Consider the following 25,450-nt stretch of genomic DNA (forward strand, 5'->3'; position numbering starts at 1 on the left):
TATTCCAATATTTCTTTAATTGAGCAATATTCGCCCACCGATCCGGTTTGGCGTGATCGATGGGTCTTATCTTAAAGGGGCCACCTGCTGCTTTAGGCATCTCCACGACTTGCCATATCTCCTGTCCCCAGAGATCGTGGATTTTGTTTCTGCCTAACGGGTGACTACGCAGTAATACCCTGTCATTCAGTTTGAGTGGCGGGTCCTTTGTCTGTACCGGCGGTTCCCTTCGCCGTGCTTCATGTTCTAGTCTTTCCTGTACTACCCTGTACATTTCTCTAATTCTTCTCATATGTTCATTCACATATTCCAGTGCGGTGTATGAGCCAGTCATACTCTCCCTTTTTCCTAAGAACAAATCAAGAGGGAGTCGAGCCTCCCGTCCGAACAGCAACATGTATGGCGTAAAGCCGGTTGTGGCATGGGGTGTGCAGTTGTATAGATATACCAACTCTGGGAGAAAATCAGGCCAACGTTTTTTCTGTTCAGGTTCTAGCGTACGCAGCAAATCATGCATGCTGCGGTTGAACCGTTCACACTGTCCGTTTCCTTTCGGATTAAATGTGGTTGTTCTAGATTTGTTAATCCCGTAGTGGCTGCACAGTTGGTTAATTACTTCTGACTCGAAAGCCCTTCCTTGGTCAGAATGTAATTGTCTTGGTATGCCATATTTGATGAACCAATGTTCTATTAAGACCTTTGCCACTGTTTTGGCAGTCTGATCTCGCGTGGGCACCGCCACCGTCCATTTGGTGAATACATCAGTCATTACCAACACATGTTCCGTCCCATCCGATGATTGCTCCAACGACGTAAAGTCCATAGCCACAATTTCTAGTGGTTTTGTCGCTAATAGGTGTCCCGATGGCTGTCTCATTTTGACAACTGGCATTTTCGCATGCTGACACCTCACACAAGCCTCACAATGGCGTTTGACCTCCATTTCCATATTGGGCCAGTAACACCTCCGTCGTAATATTTTGTGCGTCCTGTCCTGACCCTGGTGTCCTGCCCTGTCATGTGCCAACCTTAGTACTTCTCCTCGTAACTTTCCAGGCACCACCACCTGGTGTATTGTCCCATCAATTTGGTCATGAATTCTCCGCATGAGAACACCATCCTCTATACTGAGACGGTCCCACTGACTCAGTATTTTCTTTGTTTCTCGACCAAATTGTTCTCTTTCCCTTCTTCCTGGGAATTTTTGTTCCTGGACGTATTTCAATAGCGGTTGTAAGCCACTATCCGTTCTCTGGGCATCTCTTATCTTTTGGTGATTAAGGCAATTAAAATCACTATTGTCCATATGTCCGGGTTCCGTGGATATGTGCTCCACCCCGGTCTGCCCGTTCTGCATCACTTGTACCCCATGAGGGATATCTGTTGACGCTCTGACCTCACATATTCCTGTCAGCGTTTCTTCCTCATCACCCGGTCTCTCGTAAGGATTCCTTGATAACGCGTCAGCATTACCATTGGACTGCCCTGGGCGATATTTTCTCTCCAGGTCAAAGAGTGCCAATTCTGCTGCCCATCGCTGTTCGATGGATCCCAGCCTTGCTGTAATTTGAAGTTCTTTTTCAATATCTGATAATTTTTCTAGTTTGCCAACACTGTTCTGTTGTCTACTATTTTTATTTACTTCTTCCGATAACAGACACTCTAAAGATGAACATTTCTCCTGTGCTTTTAATTTGCATGAACTTTCCCTATCCAGTTTCCTGGTTAACATTGAGATCTCATTCTTAAGTCTACCAATTTCTTCCTTATCATCATTTTTCTTAGCCAACAAATTGTTCACTTGAAACTTTTCAACATTCAAGTTCATTTCACAGTTCATTTTTTTCATATCGGATAATTTCTCTTTCATTGTTTGTTTCCTTTTGTTTCTTACGCCATAACCTCGCCGCTCTGTAGCCTTGACCTGCCCTACAGAGAGCGATCGTTTCACCGGACAGTGTTGTGCCATATGTCCGGGTTGTGAGCGGGACAGGCAAATTGGTCGACCATCAGCCGTCCACCGGAGCGATGGACCGGCAGGTCGCGGCTGTCCAACCTGTCTCTGTTTTGTCCCGTTTTTGTCCTGATCCTCAGCTGTTGACCTGCTTTCTAACCTCTCCAATCTTTGGTTAACCTTATCCAGGTGGGCCAACAGTTGAGCCATCATGGTTTCCACCGTGTCGGCCCCTGTGGGTGGGGATTGTCTCTGTTCAGGCACAGAGACTTTGTCCACCGAACCGTTCGATTGGTCCTCATCCTCGGACCTGCGGATCGCTGAGTTCCTGACCTGAAGGAAGGTCAACTGCGGGTCTTTGTGGACCTCCTCTTTCAACTCTCTTCTTAGGATCGGGGTTGCCAGCCCCTCGATGAAATGGTCCCTCAGTAGGCGCACATCAATGTCGGGTATTTTGCCCTTTACCGCGACAAAGGCCCTGTTCATTCTGTGTGAATACTCCATCACACTCTCCGCCCTTCTCTGCTTCAAGCCTACTAACACCGTTAGCAGTTGCGAACCCGACCGTCTCTCTCCAAAGGTCTCCATAATCAGATCCAGCACCTTATCTGGATCTGATTGGATGGTTTTATCGTGGCATTCTACCTCTGCCCTGACCGTCTCTCCTATACTTCCCATCAGCAGTCTTAATCTTTCCTCTGGTGACATATATCTTGAGGTCCAGGCAGCCCTGACCTCTTCACTGAACCTGTTGGTTAAAGTTGGATTACCGTCCCCGTAAAATTTGTTGATGTGGGACTCACTGGGCAGGACCACAATATGGATCGGCTTTTTGTCCACATTTTGTCCTGGTCCATCTGGAGGCAAAGGGTCATCTTCACCGTTGCCTATCTCTGGGCTTTCTTCATCTGGCTCAGATTGTTGGGCCAGCAGGAGTTTCTGTTCCTTTCCGATATCTAAAATACCACTCCCGCGTCTGCCCCTCACACCAAGGAAAAATGTTGCAGCTATGCAGCAGATAGTGTTGCCCAAAAGGGAGATCATGACACATTTCCAGTGTCTAAGGGTTACATCTATCTCTTGGTTGTCATCTTTGCCTAGTATTTGTCCAACAACCCAGTTGGAGATACCAATGACAATTATCTGGATGCTGGTGGTCAGCCCCATAGCTGTCCCCAGGGTAGTTGGTGCTACCACTAGGGGTATACTGAGCCACATGCTTGCAGCAGCAAAAGAGCATGTGACACCAAGCCAGAATGATAATGAAAGGTGTCTCATCTCTGTTCTTTTCAATTTCCTCGATTCTGATTCCAGTTTTCCCTTTTATTTATTTCCTTCAAATAAAAAAAGACATTTCTTACCGTGTGTATGAAAAAATTTTCCTCGATTTTCACAGTTCCTGAATATCCGAATTCACACACACACTAAACACAGTTATGCACAAGGTTGACTATGGGTGCCTAAAACGGCAAGTCTAGTTGAATTCACCCTGCTCGACGACGCCAAATGTGACCTAGGCTAGTTGCATCTATCCTGTTCGCAACGCCAAATGTGACCTTTCCCGAGTCTATCCTGCCCGACAACGCCAATTGTAACGAGTTGAACCACTCATGCTACACAACATCGACTACAGTAGAAAGACTCGAAGATGCAGGTTCGCTATTGATCCTTTTATTACATGAATCAAGAAATGCTTCAATATAACACAATGAATCAACAGAAATGTTTCACAATAATAGTCTGAATCAACTGACCCCCTAACAGTCCTCACTAGGCTTCATATAACTGAATCCACATGTCTATTGTCCTTCTTAACACAATATAACCAACTTGAGTATGTCACACAGACTGACTGATCTAAAGCAAGCGATGAAACGGAAAGAGAGCGAGTTCTGCCGTCCCCTCCTATTTATCCCTTGTATCCGTACTCGTCTGCATACTTGTATTCCTCCGTAATCGATACTTGTACTCGATGTCTCCGACCACTAGTTACGCAGTTCTAGCGTACAGTCCGTGAAATAACATCTGCATCCTATCAATCAAAGTTGACAGGCCTTCTAACTCTCTTCGTACCGTTTCCCAAAATAGCACGCGTTGGCTTTGAGATTGTTATCAGTCCGACTTCAATAAGCCACCTGTTATCGGTTGCGTCAGACTGCAATACTGCGTCTCGGCTTCTCGTTCGTTATCAGATTTGTAACTAGTAGTTAGGCCCACCCTAGCTACATATATATATATATATATATATATATATATATATATATATATATATATATATATATATATATATATATATATATATCCCATTAGTGGTTGTCTGGACATCGGTGAGGTGGGGTCGGTAAAGCTTATGCCGAAAAGTTCGCACCCCCGGGCCGATAAGGCTTGTTAGCTGGGGACAGCAGCTCATCTAAGAAAGAGAACAGCAAATACAAACAACTGCTGCCTTGTAGTTTGTTCTTGGCTGGAAGCAAATCGAGAAGGAAAAGCGGGCTGGTCTGAATCTACAGCATATATGACGCTTAACAAGTTGACACGTAGTACTTGATTGTGTTGGGGGGGGGGGGGATCCCATCTAACTAAACAACTATGAACAAAGAAGAAGACACTGTCTACCATATTAAGATGATGACTGACGCGCTGTTACCGATGATGGGGCGGGGGGGGGGGGGGGCTTGCCCGGACACAATAGCCGTTTTAAAGTAGAAGATACTAGATGAAGTAGAGTTCATCTGTTTCTGTAACCTCGTCATATGAATGCACAGTGCTCTACGCCCAGCTGCCTTTACTTTACGTGAGTCATGTACCCATCAGAGCAGGGTGGACTAAGATACGCCGCCCTACGGATTTGAGTATCCGACCTCGAGGCATTCGGGTTAGCAGTCATGGGCTCTACCATCCGACCACACCATCCCATTTTAAACTAGTAGGCTACCAGACAAATAATCACTTGAGGTACGGATAAGAAACAAAAAAAACACAACTTAAGAATCCTAGTACACTATACCAATTACTAAAATAACAGCGACGTAGGCCATCGCTAGTTATGTCCCTTTTGTTCCAGCTCTTATTTACGTCCCCTTATCCCAACTCGCAACTGCTTCGTTTGATACACAACACACCGTACACTAACACAAGACAAGAAACAAAGACACACATTCCTTCTGTGTCTCTCGGGCGCCTGAAAACCTCAACGCGCCACTTGCAATTAAGTAACCCCCTGCTCGAGCCTCGCCGGGTTAATGAGATTAATTAAGCCCATCTGAGCTTATCTCCCGTTAACGAGCTGATTTATTTACCACCGCCAACAACTCGGGTTTCGACAAACGATTACATCATAATGTTTATCTACTGACGGGAAACGAAATTGGATAGCCGTACCTTTACAGGTATTTATATTTGGGGAGATTTCTAACACCTGCACAATATATTATATATATCGTCATAGAGGAGGTGCTTTTTAAAGATGCTGTTTGAATTTACTTTCTTGATATACTGTCTTGCCATACTATATTGATATACTGTCTTGTAATACTATCTTGTAATACTGTCTTGAAATACTGTCTTGATATATACTGTCTTGCAATACTATCTGAATATACTATGAGAATATACTAATACGGCTCACCCCCCCCTCCCCCCGCCTCTACACACACACGCTATTCACACCAATTGACCACCTTCCACCCACAGCTCTGCCAACTAATCAAATGCTCTTCCAACCCAACCCTCACGCAACCCTAATCTCCCCACCCAACCCCCCATCCCTTTTTAACGCAACCCTCCTCCATCCAATTCAACAGCCCCCAACCCCCCAGCCAACCCGCTGATCATCCAACCCAACCCACTCCTCATGCAACCCAAGCCAACCCTCCCTTCCCCAACCGACAACCCATACCAACCCAACCCTCTCATAACCACAACTTCCCATGACCTGAAGTGTGAACCACAACAAAATTACAATTCACCTACCAAATTCTATTTAATTTAAACTTACACAATTACACCGTTACATTCTACGCTGTAATTAATGTAATTAACAAATCACCACGCTAAACTTTTTTTTACCATTAATAAAAAAATGTTCTTAAAATGTATGTTTACGTTTGGCTGTAGAATAGTTTACAAAATAGTAAATTATTTATAATTCGTCGTTTTCCTGTTTTGAGTTTCGGTTGTCCTACCTATTCATAAACACGTGCGTAGGCGCTGAAAGTTGTTTAATATTTGGCTGGATAGCGCTCGGTACTGTGTGTGTCAGTATGTGGGGGTAATGTGTGTGTGTGGGTTAAAGGGTGAGGGCGTATCAGAGGCGTAGCGACGGGGGGGGGGTACATATGTCCCCGGGCGTGGACCCTAGGGGCGCCAAAATAAGTTCATTTTAGCTGCTATTTTGAATTATAAATATAAAAAATACATGAGGGGGGGGGGGGGGGCGCCAAATAGAAAGTTTGTCCCCGAGCGCGGGGAGGGGTCGCTACGCATCTGGGGCCTATTTCTAAAGAGTAACCTTGGCAGAAGACTTAGAAAAAATAGAATTAGTAAAGTCTTTTTGCTATTTAAAAATCCAATCAAATTTATATTTTGTTTCAGGGGAAGGAAAACATTCACATTTTTTTTAAAGGGAGGCTAGCGGGAATAATTGCTCGAAGGGAGACTATCTTCAGAAACGTTCATAAATATTGAAGTCAGGTGATCGTGACTTGTGACGTATTCATCTCATTCCCCGAGCTAGGGCCAATATTTGCAGTGCTGACTGCGCAGCCCATGGTGACATCGAGGGTGTGAAATTTTTTTTCCCCCTGTCTATTGTCAACTGTGGAAATTCCCGAAACAACTTTTGTCGAAGGCGTCAAAAACGTGTGTTTGTGTTATGTGTGTGTGTGTAGTGTGTGTGTGTGCGCGTGAAAGGGTGTACGCACGATTGAACTGATGTGTACATTGAGTAAATTTTGACCACAGTGAATTGATTTTCTCACAAAACTTTATAGAATTATTTTTCTTTCTCAAATAGCATTCAGTGTTGTTGACATAAAAAAAAAAAAAAAAAAAAAAAAAAAAAAAATACACGGACAATAAAAATAAGTAGTCTAATAATTTTCTGTTGCAAGTCTAAGATAATTTTCTGTAGCAAGTCTAAGATAACTTTCTGTAGCAAGCCCAGAGCCTGAGGTCTAAAAAAAAAAGATGGAGTGGAAGAGAATTTACAGAAAATATTAAATACCAGAAAGTTCTAGTAATGACGATAATTATACGAAGAAGATGATACTAATGTTTGTAAGCAATGTGTAATTATTGTGTTTAGCTGTGTTACGTTTAATTTCTTCATGTTAAGTGCTGTGTTCATTATGGTAGAGTTTTCACATTGGTAAGTTTGAGTCAGTTTGAGCATTGGGCAACAGGTATAGGACTAGTGTCAATACGCATTGGGTTAGTTTAGAAGGCCTAGGTTAAGTGTAAGAAGGCCTAGGTTTAATGTAAGAAGGCCTAGGTTTAGTGTAAGAAGGCCTAGGTTTAATGTAAGAAGGCCTAGGTTTAATGTAAGAAGGCCTAGGTTTAGTGTAAGAAGGCCTAGGTTTAGTGTAAGAAGGCCTAGGTTTAGTTTAAGAAGGCCAAGGTTTAGTGTAAGAAGGCCTAGGTTTAGTGTAAGAAGGCCTAGGTTTAGTGTAAGAAGGCCTAGGTTTAGTTTAAGAAGGCCAAGGTTTAGTGTAAGAAGGCCTAGGTTTAGTGTAAGAAGGCCTAGGTTTAGTGTAAGAAGGCCTAGGTTTAGTGTAAGAAGGCCTAGAGTTAGTGTCAGTAGGCATAGGACTAGTGTAAAAAGGCCTAGGGTTAGTGTCAGTTAGCCTAGGGTTTGTTTCAGTAGGCCTGAACTAAGTACTAAAAGACCTAGGTCTAGTTTAGTGTCACGAGGTCTAGATCTTGTGTCAGTGGGCCTAGTGTCAAAATGTCAGTAGTCGTAGAAATAGTGTCATAAAGCCTTTATAGTGCCAGCAAGGCCTAGGGTTAGCGTAAGGCCTAGAGTTCTCTAACTGCTGCGACTTAAACCAAACATCATCAGTGTCACTTTGACACAAATACCACGTGACAACAACAATAAAAGTTTGACACAAATACCACGTGACAGCAACAATAAAACATTTATTGCCTTTTATTGAGGCAATCCTGATTCGTCCATGTTTTATGGTGGGACCGTATCTGTTAGCGACTACCAAAATAGGAGTCATTGACTCCAGGGCATTTGTTAGCGACTAAATAAACAAGTGTCTTTGACTCCAGGGATTCTGTTAGCAACTACCTAATCAGGAGTCAATGACTCCAGGGAATCTATTAGCGATTACCTAAACAGGAGTCACTGACTCAATGTTATACAATCTAAACATGATTCAGGTTGACTCATGGATATACACCCTAAACATGAGTCAATGATTCCAGGCTATACAACCTAAACACAAGTCAATGACTCCAGGCTATACATCCTAAACATGAGTCAATGACTCCAGGCTATACATCCTAAACATGAGTCAATGACTCCAGGCTATACATCCTAAACATGAGCCAATGACGCCATGCTATACAACCTAAACATGAGTCAATGGCTCCAGGCTATACATCCTAATCATGAGTCAATGACTCCAGGCTATAATAAAACCTAAACATGAGTCAATGACTCCACGCTATACATCCTAATCATGAGTCAATGACTCCAGGCTCTAAATGTCCAACCTGGCCATTCGTCAATGACTCCAGGTCCTAATGTAACAACAAAAACACGAGTCAATGTCTCTAGGATCTAATTATACACCCACTACATAAGCCTGTGATACCAAGGTACCAAAATTCAGTTCCTACCAATAATCATCTATATACTACAATATTAATTTAATACAGTTTTATTTTGTAATCAACGGCCTAATATTAAGAATTGATGGCAGTTTTGAAGTTTCTAAAAACAGTTCGATATAATTTTTAAAAAAAATCTAAAAGCAAATTTTTTTAATGTACAAAAAAAAAAATAAAAAAAAATTCAACTTACTTATGCCGAGAACGCTCCAGGTAACAAAATTGACATGCAGAAATTAGAATCGCCGATCCGGGTTTCCCCGTTTCCACGCCTTCAAGACGAGGGAGAGATGCATTCTTCTCCTGAGTGAAAAGGTCAGTCCCTGAGCCTTGTGACACGTTGACGTAACTGTTGGAATAGTCTGCTTCCTTCCTTCCTTCCTTTCTGCCAACTGCCACAGTGCGGAAGGAAATGGTGCCCGGTGTAAACCGTTGATCAGAACTGTAAACACGCAGAGGGGGCCAACTAGCCCTAATACTGACGCCAACAGTATCTCTGACTTGGTTGGGAAAAGGCCAGTTTAACTCTTTGAAATCACAGTTCGATATGTTTTTATATTCCCCTAGCAAATGTCTGTAGTTCTGTTGTTTTAATAATTACCATCAACGTGGTTGGGAAAAGGCCAGTTTAACTCTTTTAAAATCACAATTCGATCTCCTTTTATAGTCCTCTGGCAATTTTTTGTAGTGTCCTGTTGTTTAATAGATATCTCTATCTTGGTTGAGAAAAGGCCAGTTTAATTATTTAAAATCACAGTTGATCTGGTTTTTAATTTCCAATGGCAAATTTCTGTAGTACCCTTTTAAGAAAAAAAAAGGGCTCTGATTAAACCAACAAGACGTGATGTTAATCTATATTGCAACACTACACTAAACCTCGTCATTAAAACATATCTTACCCTAAGCCTAAGTTTAACCTAACAACAGATCGCACAATACAATTTTACCAGCAGAAAAAGTTCAACTAATACCATACTACATAGTCCTCCTAACATAAATTAAATACAACACGATATGTTTAGTTAGACTACGGCGGAGCATTAAATAAGGACTTCTGAAATAACTAGGGAAATTGTCAGGGTTAAGGATATGATGTTCTTGTTTATGTCAAGTATCGAAATGCATTAACCATATCTCAGTCTGTGGTTCCACTTCAAATAACCCAAAACGAAACTTCGATAGATTGGGAAAATAAAAACAAGACGAAAACAGCATGCCTTGGTGATGGTGGGTTAATAAATGTGATTAAGTGTAACGGTGGACTAAGGAATGTGATTATCGTTACATAATTCAAGGGGGGAGGACATTATTTACGTCACGCAATCCCACCGCCACCCCCCTACTCTATGCTGTTAGTGTTTAGCCGTGTTGTGTAACGGATGCTAGAATAGAATGAGAAACTAGAGAGATAGGTCGATGTTAGACTAAGTTAAAGTTCAATCCATAACCCAGGGTAACTTGGAGCTCGCTCGGAAGTTAGAACAAATAAATATGTCCCTGTTTATTAAATATTATCAAATAGTTTCAAAACCAGAAGTCGAGATCTTCATTTTCTTGTACATTAAAAAAAAAAACCATTTAGTTAATAAGATTTTAGAGTTAGATCTAGATGTTACAAAAGCATTGATCATAGTCGCGTATTATAAATTCGGGATTAGATGGGTTACCCTTGTCTTGCTGATAGTACTATCTTCCAGAGGCGTCGCAAGGCGGGGGGAGGGGGTGCGGACAGCATCGGATGACACCATTTAGGGGGTGACATCAAGACAAAAAAGAATTGCAAAATATCTAGAAAAAATATGCTTTTTCTCAGTAAAATGAATTATATATATATATATATATATATATATATATATATATATATATATATATATATATATATATATATATGTATATATTTATATATATATATACATACATACATATATAACTATTTTTTCCATGAGGTGCTATAACGGGCGACACCCGATCTAGCGACGCCACTGCTATCCTCGTCCTTAAGTTCCTATCCCATGACATGACCTTTGCCTTTCACTAAAACTCATCACGGCAATACATGTGATATAAGGTACCATTTATATACGCAGAATAATAACAAATCTTTATCATAGCTATTTAAAAAAAAGCTGACTTGCCATTTATTACTACCATTAGCCTAACTATGAAAAACAAACATAATAAAACAATAAAAACGAACCATCTGATAATTATACTCAAACGTTGACACTTACCCTACACTAACGGACCAAGTTAAGGACCATTTTTATTTGGTAACATTACCGGAAGAGGCGCGGTCCTATGCATACCCAGTTCACGACTTTGTATTAATAAATGACACACGGTAGTAGTTAAAATAAGAACCAATCCTCCCCAAAAAATAAAAGTATAAAATATCACCCCCTTGTAAGCCAAGCTGACTCGCGTTAATTCAGGCCGAAGAGTTGGAAGATTAGCACGGCTGTTTTAAACTTGTTTACAATGCACACCCGCCTTTAAATCACGCGAGTTATCTCCCTTTTATCGCTCACCTCACTAAGTTAAAAAAAAACAGCAAGAAATTCCCGGTAATTCACTAACCTGACTAGATGGGTTAGCGCCCCTTGTTAACCTATGAATGAAAATTTAAATATTCTTCAGCAGTTCAATACCGTATTGAACAGATACAGAAGTAATATAATATACTCAGTGGCGGAACTAGAAAAAAAGGGCCACCCCGCAAAGAATTTTTTTGGGCCCCATATATATATAATATATACATATATATATATATATATATATATATATATATATATATATATATATATATATATATATATATATATATATATATATATATATATATATATATATATATATATATATATATATATATATATATACGGAAATACCAACACAGAATACTCATTTCGGGCTTGTTCGAAATTTTAAAAATAAAATCACTAAAAATACTTAGTTTTTATTAAAAAGTAAAAACAAGTTACAACAGCTCATTTGAGTGACTGCTATTAGTCTGTTTTGAAATCTCTGTTTTAACATGTTTCATTGTTTGCTATGATGCCTCCATGAGTAGGACGGTCGAAATAATATAAAGCATGAAAGCTGTGTATGTGTAATGGTTTCTCGCCTTATGTTTATTTTTATGTTTTTTTTCTTATTATATTATTAGTTTTAAATGCATTTCCTTTTTATGCATTGTTATTCTTTATTATGTATTTTTTTAAAAATAATAATTAAGAGAATTAATTGCTTTTTAATTTGTTTAGTGCAAATTTATTAAAAGGTGCTTAAGAGCACACATATTTGACTATTTAAAAAAGGGAAACAAGTCATGGAAGTGGTTTGAACAATTGCGTATCTTTCACGCGATGGGTCTATTTTCAAAATAATTTTGCCGACAACAGCGTGTGTTTGATTGTAGGAGAAAGAGGACTTGAGATGGTGTCTATAGAATAAAGAAAATCCAACCGCAGCTGCAGTATTCTTTTTACAAAACAACCATGAAGTCAAAAATGAAAGAAGATTATTTTTTTTTTAACTGTAAAAAAATGGATTATGGTCGGCTGCGGGCCCCTAAACGTCCCGGGCCCCCCTGCAATGCGGGGTCTGGCGGCACTGTAGTTCCGCCCCTGAATATACTGCATAGACCCTCTCTTATGTTAGCACTTTAAATTAATTAATATAACCAAACTTTTAACTATTTAGGAAGACTAATTAATTGTTAAACAAATTAAAAGCGTATAGAAAAATAAATATGATTAACACATTATAAAGTAATTCAATTTATGTAGCAAATGGTTAGGAATAGCTGCGTTTAATTTATCTTAAAAGTAAAAATAAAAAGTAAGTCTTTAATTAATTTTTAAACACAGACACCTGTCTATCACAAGTTAAATAATTAAAAGAAACCCATTTAAAATCACTATAACTAATTGACCAAAAAAACAATTTACCTTTTTAATGAACTTTTTTATTTTTAAAAAACACAGGTCGTTCAATTTTAAACGACTTTGTAAATCCGAAGTGAAAGAATTTTTTAATCGACTGCTGAATAAATACCGTCCGTTTTCCGTTTTATTCCCCTTCACGTGTTTTTTATTTTCCGTTCTCAATTAGGCCCCCGAATTGTTTTGCAAACCGAGGCCACATGTTGGGTTCTCGCGGGGGAACGTCGGCTCGCCGTGCCGCTGTGTCGTCAAATCGTTCAGCTAAAATAACAAACTACCGTCTGCCATGAATGGCACGCTGGCATGTACGGAAACCCGCGTTGGTCATATTATATTTTTTACGTTTTGTTTACGTAATGTTACTAATAATTTTAATCCGTACAATGGAAATAAAAAGACAATATGTTATATATTTGTCTAGCAGTCTATACACCTCTAATTTATCTGTCTATGGAATTTTAGATAGATTTATATTTTAACGAGCGCTTGAATGCCACCTAAGAAACAGGCCAACGATATCACATTGTAGTGTAAGGTTTACTAGTACAGGCACTATTTAAAATTTATTATTTCTTTGCTATTCAGAAACACGATAAACTGAGTTTCTTCCACAACTTTCCGGGGGGGGGTGTGGTTTGGCAGAACCCCCCTGCCCCCCCCCCCCCCCAAGAAAGTCTACCACCCCCCCACCCCCCCCCCCCCCCCCAGGACGAAAAGGAATTTACATAGAAAATATATACTTTTAAGAATGTCAGCCACCCCACCCACCCACCCTCCGGAAATTTTAGTCCTCACCCCGAAAATTGCAGATACCCCCTCCCCTCCCCCGGAGAAAAAAGTCGGGAAGAAACACTGACGATAAAAATAAACAGTACAGATGAGAGTAGCATTTTACGACGAAGGGCTTATAAGAAAATATTTCTTTGACATCGACCTAATATAGTAATAATGTTATATTTAAGAACAAAGGCAGATTTTGTATCGTTCGTAAACTTATGTTAAAGACTAATGATAAAATCTACTCCACCTGCCCCATCGGCCGTCAAGCGCGTAAGAGTACTTTGCATACTTTTCTCACGATAAGATAGCGAATGATTTACAAAACAAACTTATAAAGAGCTTTAACAAAGCAAGGCTATAACAACATTAATTCAAAAGAGTAAATTATAGTAAAAACTGCAAAACTATAGTAAAAACAAGCAGAATATGTTGAAATAGCTGATTTACCGAGTGTTTAAAATGTCTTTAATAATATTTTAAACAAATATTTCTGATTTATTGCAATACTTAATATTCGAATCCTTATAAAAAATAAAAATAAAAATATTCCACTAAAAACATTATATATGACACAAACAAAGCACCATACTCAGCCCGCCCCAACATAAAGCTGACGTAGCCTCGTGTCAAGACGGATTCCCCGGCTAATATTGACAGGTCCTTTCTCTACGCAAGAAGACAGATCCTATTTCTTACTGCTAGCTCGTGTAGATCTCAACGCACGCAAAAACTTACTGCCACCTTTCACATAGAAAAAAAACCTAACGATTTCGTAATAGTCTACTTATTTATATAAATAAACGAAGCATACGTAATTTAACGAACACTAGTGTGTAGTAGGAAAAAAAGATATATCCCAGCTGTTAGTCAGAGGCGTAGCGACCAGTGTCTCTTTCAGACATCTATCAGTGGAGGTGACACATCTACCGCCCACCCCCTCCAGAAAAATTCAGAAATCTCTGAAAGAAACACTGGTAGCGGCTTATTAGGTGAAAAGTGCCCCCCCTCCCCACACCCATCCAGTTGGAAAGGTTAGTTTCACTTTCAACCAGCAACTATACCGAACCATTTTTTTTTTCTTTTTGGTGCCACGCAATTGATGTAGAAAACAGTAAAATCAGTGTTTAAAGTCTTGTAGACGTTTATTTTCTTTAATTTGACAATATAATTCAACACTTCAGCTTAAAATGAACTTTTAAATATTTTTTTCTATCCCCTTTTGGCGCCCCCTTAAGGTCGGCGCCCAGGTAGCCGCCCCACCCGCCCTCCCTTAGCTACGCCACTGCCGTTAGTCTCCATATCTTGTTTGTTATTTATTAACACATTTGACAAATAGTCTAGTACTAATACGACCATCACCAAAGCCCCAAGAAAAAAAAAATAATTTCAGACGTAATTGTACACAGTTGTAGTTCATAAAGTATCCTCTTATATTTATCAACCGTGTGAGGTAAGGTGAATCGAATACTCAAAACGCCGTAACATACTTTAACTTAACCGTTCGTCTAATTTTTTTTTCGAAATAAAAAAAAGGATTTTGTTCTAGAATATTCTAGATACACAAAGAACTGAAATAACAGAACTCTTGAAAATATCAATTACGATTTTCACACCACGCGCTTAATCAAAATTAAAAAAAAAGACCAGTTATTTTTAAAACTCTTCTTTTTTAAAATTTGAGTTAGAACAAACTGGTTTTGGAGCAACGATATGTATGTGTATACATATACATATATACACACATACACACTCTCTCTTACACACACATGCACACACTCACACGCACGCACGAAAGCACACACACACGCACACACAAACACACACTCATAATTATATAGGCTGTATTTCAGGATTTTTTTTTTTAAAGGCCAAACTAAAATTAGATTTCTGTTAAGAGAAGCAACTCAGTATTTAACAACTTGGCTCAATATAGTTATTAACTCCCCTAATTTAATCCAAGCCATCACAGAATAGTCCTATCTATTTTTAGAGGGAAAGCATTCAGTATTTTATAAACAGACTAAACAAGTTTATCCTCTATTAGTTCCCTTTACCTAATTACAAAAAATGTTTGCTTGCTCAAAAAATAAATAAATAAATAAATAAATAAATAAAAATAATGGGAAGCAAGTCATGATTTCATAGTTTTCTTTATTATAGCCCTTTAATTGTCATTTTTATGAAGGAAGTAGACATTTTCAGCTTCCCTTCAACCAATTACTTCCTCTCCCGGCTCCACTTTAGCTGAGAACTTCCCCACCCCACCCCACCCACCTCAACAGTTTTCCCTGGTAAAGACCATATACGTTTTTTTTTAAATTTGTTTCTTGACTGACTTATCTGATCTATCTAAAAGTTTCATGTCTAAATATCTAAGAGTATCAATGTCTGACTAAGTATCTAAGAGTATCAATGTCTGACTAAGTATCTGAGAGTATCAATGTCTGACTAAGTATCTGAGAGTCTCTTACTGAGAATCTGAGAGTTTCAGTGACTGACTGTCTATCTGAGAGTCTCACTGATTGATTGACTAACTGCTCACTGACTGACTGACTAACTGAGTCTCAATGACTGACTGACTGACTGACTGACTGACTAACTGAGTCTCACTGACTGACTGACTGACTGACTGACTATCTGAGAGTCACTGACTGACTGACTATCTGAGAGTCACTGACTGACTGACTATCTGAGAGTCTCACTAACTGATTGACTGAGTATTTCAGTATCACTGACTGAATAAATGGCCGAATCGGGCTAGATAATAACCACTAATGAATGCACATAATACATAAGAACATTCACTCTATACAAATTAGTTATACAAAACAGAACATTGATAAAAATCATCAACTATTTATACGTGTCATTGCCTAAACCCATTCTAAGTTTCGTTTAGTTATGGATTTTTTTAAGGAATTTGAAAAACTTAAAATAAGTAAGAATCAGTAGGCAATACCAGATCTTGTATAATGTTACTTTTTGTGTAGTTTTTTTCTGTGCGTTATGTGAAGTATTCGTAGAAAGAGTAGCTTTGGATTCTCGTTCTACATAAAACTTTTAAATAAGAGCCGCTTTAAAACATTCTGAACGATACAGTCTTCAATGGCGCCTCGCCAAGTACAATCATATTTAAACTGTCAAAATATAATTAGCTTGTTACGTATTCAGTTGTCGTCAAAATGATTAGATCAGGCACCAGTAAGGTGACATCTAAATACAAAGCTAAAATGTAAATTAATGTTCATTACACATTCAGCCTTGAACAAAAGAACAAAAAAAGTTTAACATTAATACGCTGCTTTTAAAATCCGTTTTTGAAACTTTTTGTTTCGGTTCTACGAGTTATTGGGGACGATAGTGTTATGGTCAGTCAATATTTTCAGGGCTTTCTTCCTATTGGTGGTAACTGTTAAACGCATTATTATTTTAAGTTGTAAAGACTATCACATTAGAAACTGTATAGATATTTGATTTCAAACAACCCTAACCCTATCTATATCTTTAGCTAGCCTAACCCTGCCCTAACACATTACATAGCCCAAGCGAAAACCCCGAACCCTAATTCTAACAATATATTTCGAGTAGGGTTCGGTTTAATTTTAGGATTATGTTTAGGTTCAAGAGTGTAATGCACTACTGGCTGGGGTAAAATACAGAGGGGGGGGGGGGTAATTAATCTGAGGTGTTATTTCAGGGGGGGGGGGGGGTTATGACCTGGGGGGGGGGGTGAGGGTTAAAGGGACACCATTTGTTGAAGAATATATTTTCTATACAAATCGATTTTTTTTTCCGAAACTCTGCATACAAGTGTCCGATATAGCCACAATAAGAATTTTCTTTTTTTTTCTTTCATGAGTGTTATATTACGTAGTGTGACATCTTGCTGATGATGTTGGCATGGTATCAGAGGCGTAGCGACCCTTCCCGGCGCCCGGGGACAAACTTTTCGATTTGCACCCCCCCTCAAGATTTTGATTTGCACCCCCCCTTGAGATTTCCATTTGCAGCCCCCCCCCTCAAACTTTCGATTTGCACCCCCCTTGAGATTTCCATTTGCACCCCCCTCCTCAAACTTTCGATTTGCACCCCCCTCAACCTTTCAATTTATTTTTCCAAGCCATTTGGGTGCCCCCTAAGGCCGGCGCCCGGGGACATATGTCCCCCCCCCCCCCCGACCCCCCCCCCCCTCGCTACGCTACTGCATGGTATTCTACGTCTCGTTGGTGACAGAGTGATCGAAGTAGTTTAGCACCTTGTACATTTCAGACATCGAGTCTTGTCGATCGTCAGTGCTAACCACAGCAAACGTAAAACGTCTCCTCCTATTAATTTAACCACAGTACGGAGTGGTCTGCCGCTAGAGAGCTGGACTGCTAGCCCGTAAGTCTCGAGTTCAAATCCGGGTTCAAGTAGTAGACCGGCTTTGTGTCCACCCAGCTCAGATGGGTACCTAACTCACGTTGGGGAAAGTAAGGCGGCTGGGCATAGTGCTGACCACACTATCCCTTCATATGCCGAGTTCACAGAAACAAGTGAACTCTACTTCACTTGCCACATAGACAGTCAGGTTTGAAAGGGAACTTTACTTACTGTTCGTAATACATCGAAAATTCGGCTCGAAATAGTCTTTTCCAACGATCTGGTTTATGAATAATTCAACCCTAATTAACCTTGAGCGATGCTTGTCGGCGGGAAGTTAATTATCATTTCAAAACACAACAAAAAAACCTCTCAGGTAATACAAATCAATGCAAACCAATAGCTGGAACTTCTTTATTGAAAGAAAAAAGAAATCTATGGTCCTCTGTTTTATAATTAGCATTTAGTGCTGTTAAAGAAACATTGTTGGGAAGTTTATGGTTAAGGAAGAAGAATTAGGGTGGCCAAGATGTCTGTGGTGGTGATTGTGTTGGTGATGTTTATTGCTGTAAAACGTAAGTTAAGTATTTACTATTGCTGTTTACCTTTCGAGTGAAGCTGTTGATGTGACCTCAGCACTTTGCTATCGCTAGAAAAGTTTAGGTGCCCTTTAGGGTTGGGTGGACTCATGGACGTCCAGTGATACTAGGGAACTTGGAACTCGGGACTTTTGGATTAGCAGTCGTATATTGTATCATTCGACACATGGTCAATCATTTCAACATTGTTATACGTTTTTCAAAAAAATACAATCTAATCGTTCATAAGCTTAACACCGGAGGTGTCGGGCAGGAAATATAGTTGTTTTATACCGACGGACGGCAGTCAAACCGATATCTTCATAAGTCAGTCAGTCGGAGTTTGCCGTGTTGAGGCCTGCCTGGCTAATGGGAGACACCTCCTGAGCAATGTTCCCTCTTGCGCGGTTGCGCGGCCGCGCAGTAGTTTTGAACCTGCCGCGCAGTCGTTTTGTAAAATACGTATATATTTGTATCAGACTTTTAGCACACCGTGCACACAAAATACAAGTTGCACACTACCCACTTCCCCTTAGAGGGAATATTGCTCCTGAGCCGGTGATGTCCGTAAACAAAGAGAAAGTTGTTATGGATAAAGGATATTATGCTTAGGATACGCGTAGTAAAAAAATCGATGTTTAGTTATATTTATCTTTCTGAATATCAAGTACGAGAAAAATGGCCCGTTGAGGAAGGGTACAACGGGCGCTAGGCTGATAGTGCTGTCTCTTTTCTCTAAACTAAAACCAACCCACCCCCCCACACACACCCCCACCCCCCCACACACCACCCCCCACCCCCCACCACACACCACCCCCACCCCCACCCCCACCCCCCCCACACCACCCCCCACCCCCCCCCACACACACACACCACCCCCCAACCCCTCCAACCCCCCCCCCCCCCAAAAAAAACATGTCTACCGTCCCATTCAACGAAATATAATTATATACTTTTTCCAGTGTCCGCCCCTTCCAGAAAATTCTACCCCCGCCCCCGAAAATTTCAAGTACCCCCCACCCCTCTCCGGGGAGGAAAAAGTCTGAAAGAAACACTGAAACCAACCCACCCCCACACACACCACCCCCACCCCCCCACCCCCCACACACCACCTCCCCCCCCACACACCCCCCACCCCTCCACCCCCCCCACACACCCCCCCCCCACGCCTCCACCCCCCCCCCCCCCCCCAAAAAAAAACATGTCTACCGTCCCATTGCAAGAAAACCACTTTTTAGATTAGACACATTAATTAGGCGGTAATTTTATTATAGAGTATCGATGAGGAAATTTCTTTTGAGTTGGGGAGGGGGGGGGCTCAGACGTTCTTACGCGGGGGTGGGGCTTCGCCCCTACCCGAAGAATTGTATGAAAGAAACTCTTCACGCAAACCACTTAGATTAGACCAAATTGCCTTTGTATTGAATGTTTACTCGATAATCAATGACGTCATATAATGTGTGCACTATCCGGCTTGAGATTATTTTCTACTCTGTGCTAAATGTGTCGACGTCATACTTCGTTTTTCGAATTACTATGCATGTTTTTATTTTCCTTGTGTTTTCTCTAGAGCGTTCTTGTCAGATAGATAGATAGACAGACAGCGAAACTATTAGTATTAATACGAGAAAAATGGCCCGTTGAGGAAGGATACACCGGGCGCTAGGTTGATAGTGCTGTCTCTTTTCTCTAAACTAAAAAATATACACACCACCCCCCCCCCACCCCCACCCCACCCCCCACCCCCCATCCACCCCACACACACCCCCACACCCCACCCCCCCACACACCACCCCCAACCCCCACACACACCCCCCCCCACCCCCCAACCACCCCCCACCCCACCCCCACCCCCACCCCCCCAAAAAAACATGTCTACCGTCCCATTCAACGAAATATAATTATATACTTTTTCCAGTGTCCGCCCCCTCCCCGAAAATTCTACCCCCGCCCCCCGAAAATTTCAAGTACCCCCACCCCTCTCCGGGGAGGAAAAAGTCTGAAAGAAACACTGGTGTCGCGCTTAGCCACTACCCGAAGAATTGCATTAAAGAAATTGCAAGAAAACCACTTTTTAGATTAGACACATTAATTAGGCGGTAATTTTATTATAGAGTATCGATGAAGAAATTTCTTTTGAGTTGGGGAGGGGGGGGGGCTCAGACGTTCTTACGCGGGGGGTGGGGCTTCGCCCCTACACGAAGAACTGTATGCAAGAAACTCTTCACGCAAACCATTAAGATTAGACAACATTTCCTTTTTATTCAATGTTAACGCGAAAATCAATGACGTCATATAACTGTGAGCACTCTCTGGGTTTGAGATTATTTTCTGCTCTATGCTAAATGTGTCGACGTCATATTTCGTTTTTCGAATTACTGTGCAGGTTTTTAAATTCCTTGTGTTTTCTCTAGAGCGTTCTTGTCAGACAGATAGATACATAGAGAGACAGCGAAACTATTAGTATTAACTAGATAAAATGGCCCGTTGAGGAAGGGTACAACGGGCGCTAGGCTGATAGTGCTGTCTCTTTTCTCTAAACTAAAACCATCCCACCCCCCCCCCCACACACACCCCCCACCCCCACCCCCCCACACACACCACCCCCACCCCCACCCCCCACCCCCCACCCCCACCTCCACCCCCCACACACCACCCACCCCCACCCCCTCACACACCACCCCCACCCCCCACACACCAACCACCCCCACCCACCCACCCCCACCCCCCCCACCCACCCCCACCCCCACCACCCCCCACCCACCCACCCCCACCCACCCACCCCCACCCCCCAAAAAAACATGTCTACCGTCCCATTCAACGAAATATAATTATATACTTTTTCCAGTGTCCGCCCCCTCTCCGAAAATTCTACCCCCGCCACCGAAAATTTCAAGTACCCCCACCCCTCTCCGGGGAGGAAAAAGTCTAAACGAAAACCACCCCACCCCCCCACCCCACACACCACCCCCCCACACACCCCCCCCCCCACACACCACCACCCCCCCCCCCCACACCACCACCCCCCACACACCACCCCCCCCACACACCACCCCCCCCCCCCCCACACACACACCCACCCCCCACCCCCCACCCCCCCCCCTAAAAAAAACATGTCTACCGTCCCATTCAACGAAATATAATTATATACTTTTTCCAGTGTCCGCCCCCTCCCCGAAAATTCTACCCCCGCCCCCGAAAATTTCAAGTACCCTCACCCCTCTCCGGGGAGGAAAAAGTCTGAAAGAAACACTGGTGTCGCGCTTAGCCACTACCCGAAGAATTGCATTAAAGAAATTGCAAGAAAATCACTTTTTAGATTAGACACATTAATTAGGCGGTAATTTTATTATAGAGTATCGATGAAGAAATTTCTTTTGAGTTGGGGAGGGGGGGGGGGGGGCTCAGACGTTCTTACGCGGGGGGTGGGGCTTCGCCCCTACCCGAAGAATTGTATGCAAGAAACTCTTCACGCAAACCACTTAGATTAGACAACATTTCCTCTTTATTCAATATTTACGCCATTTACGCCAGAATCAATGACGTCATTATATTACTGTGAGATTATTTTCTACTCTGTGCGCTAAATGTGTCGACGTCATACTTCGTTTTTCGAATTACTGTGCATGTTTTTAAATTGCTTGTCTTTTCTCTAGAGCGTTCTTGTCAGATAGAATTTTTTCTTATGTTTTCTCTAGAGCGTTCTTGTCAGACAGAGCGTTCTTGTCAGATAGATAGATACATACACAGACAGCGAAACTATTATTATAGATGGTTGGGATCATGTTGCCTACGTTTGATTCTTCCATCGCCAAATTCTCAAAAGCGCTTTCTCAAAATAATTTTTTTTGTTTCTCTTTATTTTGGAGTGTACTTTGTAAAATTACATGAAATAATGAAAATTCTGTAACAGGTTTCTGGTTTCTAGATGAAAAATATTCTTCTTCATTCTTTTCATAATAGGGCTGGTAAGTAGGTCACCAACCAGTTCTACGGCTCAATAAAACCTGCATGAGCCATAGAACTTGTTGTTGACCTACTTACCAGCCCTATTGTTATACTCAGACGCAATTACATGTTACGTGTCAACATATTATGCTTCATTGGCCCGTTGACTCCGACTTTAGCGCAGATATCGGGCTTTGTGTAAAGTTTTTTTTCAGACCTTTCAGATAGATAAACTTCACGTTTCTTGACCTCGGTATATGAAATGATGGCGTCCTACTGTCATGAGTCCCGACAGAGATCTGAACTCGAAGCCCTTGGGCTAGCACTCGAGTGCTCTACTACTTTGCCACTCCGTCCCTAAGCTACATTAACATTGCTGTTTAATTTGTTTAATAAACAAATTATAAACAAACGAGCTGACCCCCGCCGTAGTATACGCCGCCATCTATTTGTTTTATTTTCTGCTTATCAGCACTTCATAATTTGTGAATTCGAAACTACCCCCTCCCGCCCCCCCCCCCCCCCCCCACCCAGTGAAAGCAGCTGTTTATAGACAAAGAAAAGATCAATCAGAAATTATTACCTCCTCTTCGTTTCAAAATCGTTTAATACTAAATTATCTGCCCCTAATAGCCGTCACTAACCCGGCTCTACGATTGTAAACATTCGGGGCGAACCACAGCTCACCTGCGTGGTATTTTCTATGTTCTCCATGAAGAGAATTATATATATAGATTATAAACAAATTATAAACAAATTATAATATGCCTCTACCCCCACCCCCTTGGAAGGAAAAATCAACAAATCCGTTTTTTTTTTCGTTTTTTTTTGCAATGGAAATGCAAACAACAGGTTTCTAACATTGTTCCACAGCGGCAACTCCAGTGATGGTGCAGCAACGGTCTACTCTACAGAACAGGGATGTGGTGATGATGTGGCCACTAAACCAACAGTACAAAGTCTCGGGGTTGATCGAATGTTCTAGTCGTTGTCTGACAGCCGAGTGTATGTGTCGTAGCTACATTTTTGATTCAGCGACCAAACTTTGCAGTCTAGGTATGTGTATGTGTATGTTTGTGACACAACTTTGCAGTCTTGGTATGTGTAATTTTAATGTTTGTGACAAAACTTTGCAGTATAAGTTAATATATGTTTTTGTGTTATATATATATATATATATATATATATATATATATATATATATATATATATATATATGTTCTCCCCCAGGGTCAATTCTGCTACCTGTACAGGCCATCAGGTAACTCAACCAAAGGTAAACTCTTCTCGTCAGGAGTATTTTGTAATGTCACACCGGCTCTTCTCCAGAAGAACAACGGCTCTCTCACACCAGTAGATCAACTACTATGTGCAAGTAAATACAATTTGTATTTCATGATATATTTTTTAGTTCATATTCTTTTGGCCAACATTTATAAAGCAACGTCAAATGGGAGTTTCGATTTGGCCAACATTTGTTAAAGCAACATCAAAATGAAGTTTCGATTCGGCAAACATATGTAGGGCAACGTTAAAAGGGATTTATGGTTTGGCCAACTATGTAGAGCAAACGTTAAAAGGGATTTATGGTTTGGCCATATAAGTAGAGCAACGTTAAAAGGGATTTATTGTTTGGCCAACATTTGTAAAGCAACGTGAAAAGGGAGTTTTGATTTGGCTAATAATTATACAGCAACGTCAAAAGGGAATTACTGTTTGGCCAATGAACAAACCACTTGGAATGTATAAAATTATCTTTAATTTCCGATGCTGTAATTTTGAAAACTAAAGTTATTCTGTTTATTCTACATGACTAGTTATTGTGTAACATTGCAATAGTGTAAAAGGTGGTCGCAGTATAATATTTGAAACCGATTTCTTGACCGACTAAACCTTTAATGAATACATTATTTTTTAAGATGTATTTTTGTTTTCTAATTAGTTGTGCATTTCAAATCATATTGTTTTAAAGGTTTTATATATTTTTTAATAAATTTAAAAACAAAAATTTCAGGCAGTATATCAACAGTACCATCAAAGACCGACTCCACATCTTGTAAACGTGTGGGCAACGATTATGCCAGAAAAGTCGTGACCCTACCGGCTGGGATAGACGTCATGTGTGACACGTTAACTGAGTGTGGGGGGTGGATCATCTTCCAAAGACGGGCTTCCGGTCTGGTCGATTTTTACCAGGATTGGACAGATTACAAAAACGGTTTTGGTGACTTCAGTATTGGAGAGTATTACCTCGGGAATGAACGGCTACATCAACTTACAACTGCGATGAATTACGAACTCAGAATTGATTTTGTGTATAATCAGAATCATTACTACGCGAAGTATTCGACTTTCCGTGTTGGGAATGAGTCTGATGGGTATATGATTCGCCTTTGGGGATACTCCGGTAATGCAGGGGACGCGATGTCGTACCATAACGGTAGTCGTTTCACGACGCGAGACAGGGACAATGATATGAGGGGAGGGGCGAACTGTGCGGTACAGTTTCCACGGGGCATGGTGGTACAACAACTGTTACCTGGCCAACCTGAACGGTATGTGGGGCACCCCAGCGGATTGGATGACGGCCATCAATTGGCAGCCTGCGTTAGGGTCGGCGGAGTTTTACACGAACATCAAGTTTACTGAGATGAGGATGAGACCCACCTGAGTATAGGGGGGGGGGGGGTCGGCGGAGTTTTACACGAACATCAAGTTTACTGAGATGAGGATGAGACCCACCTGAGTATAGGGGGGGGGTCGGCGGAGTTTTTACACGAACATCAAGTTTACTGAGATGAGGATGAGACCCACCTGAGTATAGGGGGATGGGGGGGGGGGGGGGTCGGCTGAGTTTTACACGAACATCAAGTTTACTGAGATGAGGATGAGACCCACCTGAGTATAGGGGGTGGGGGGGGGGGTCGGCTGAGTTTTACAGGTACATCAAGTTTACTGAGATGAGGATGAGACCCACCTAAGATAATTACTGGGGGGTGGGAGGGGGTCAAGTCACATAGTAACCCAGTGGCGTGTGGGGGGGG

General features: G+C 41.3%; 1 pseudogene; it reads left to right on the top strand.

Annotated features, from left to right (window-relative positions):
- Nucleotides 1-24,524: 24,524 nt before the first annotated feature.
- Nucleotides 24,525-25,077, top strand: LOC131932979 (ficolin-2-like; annotated as a pseudogene).
- The last annotated feature ends 373 nt before the right edge of the window (nucleotides 25,078-25,450 follow it).

The sequence above is a fragment of the Physella acuta genome, unplaced genomic scaffold, assembly GCF_028476545.2.
Source record: "Physella acuta isolate Inbredline_101_S28 unplaced genomic scaffold, ASM2847654v3 ptg002334l, whole genome shotgun sequence".
NCBI classification, from domain to species: Eukaryota; Metazoa; Mollusca; class Gastropoda; family Physidae; genus Physella; species Physella acuta.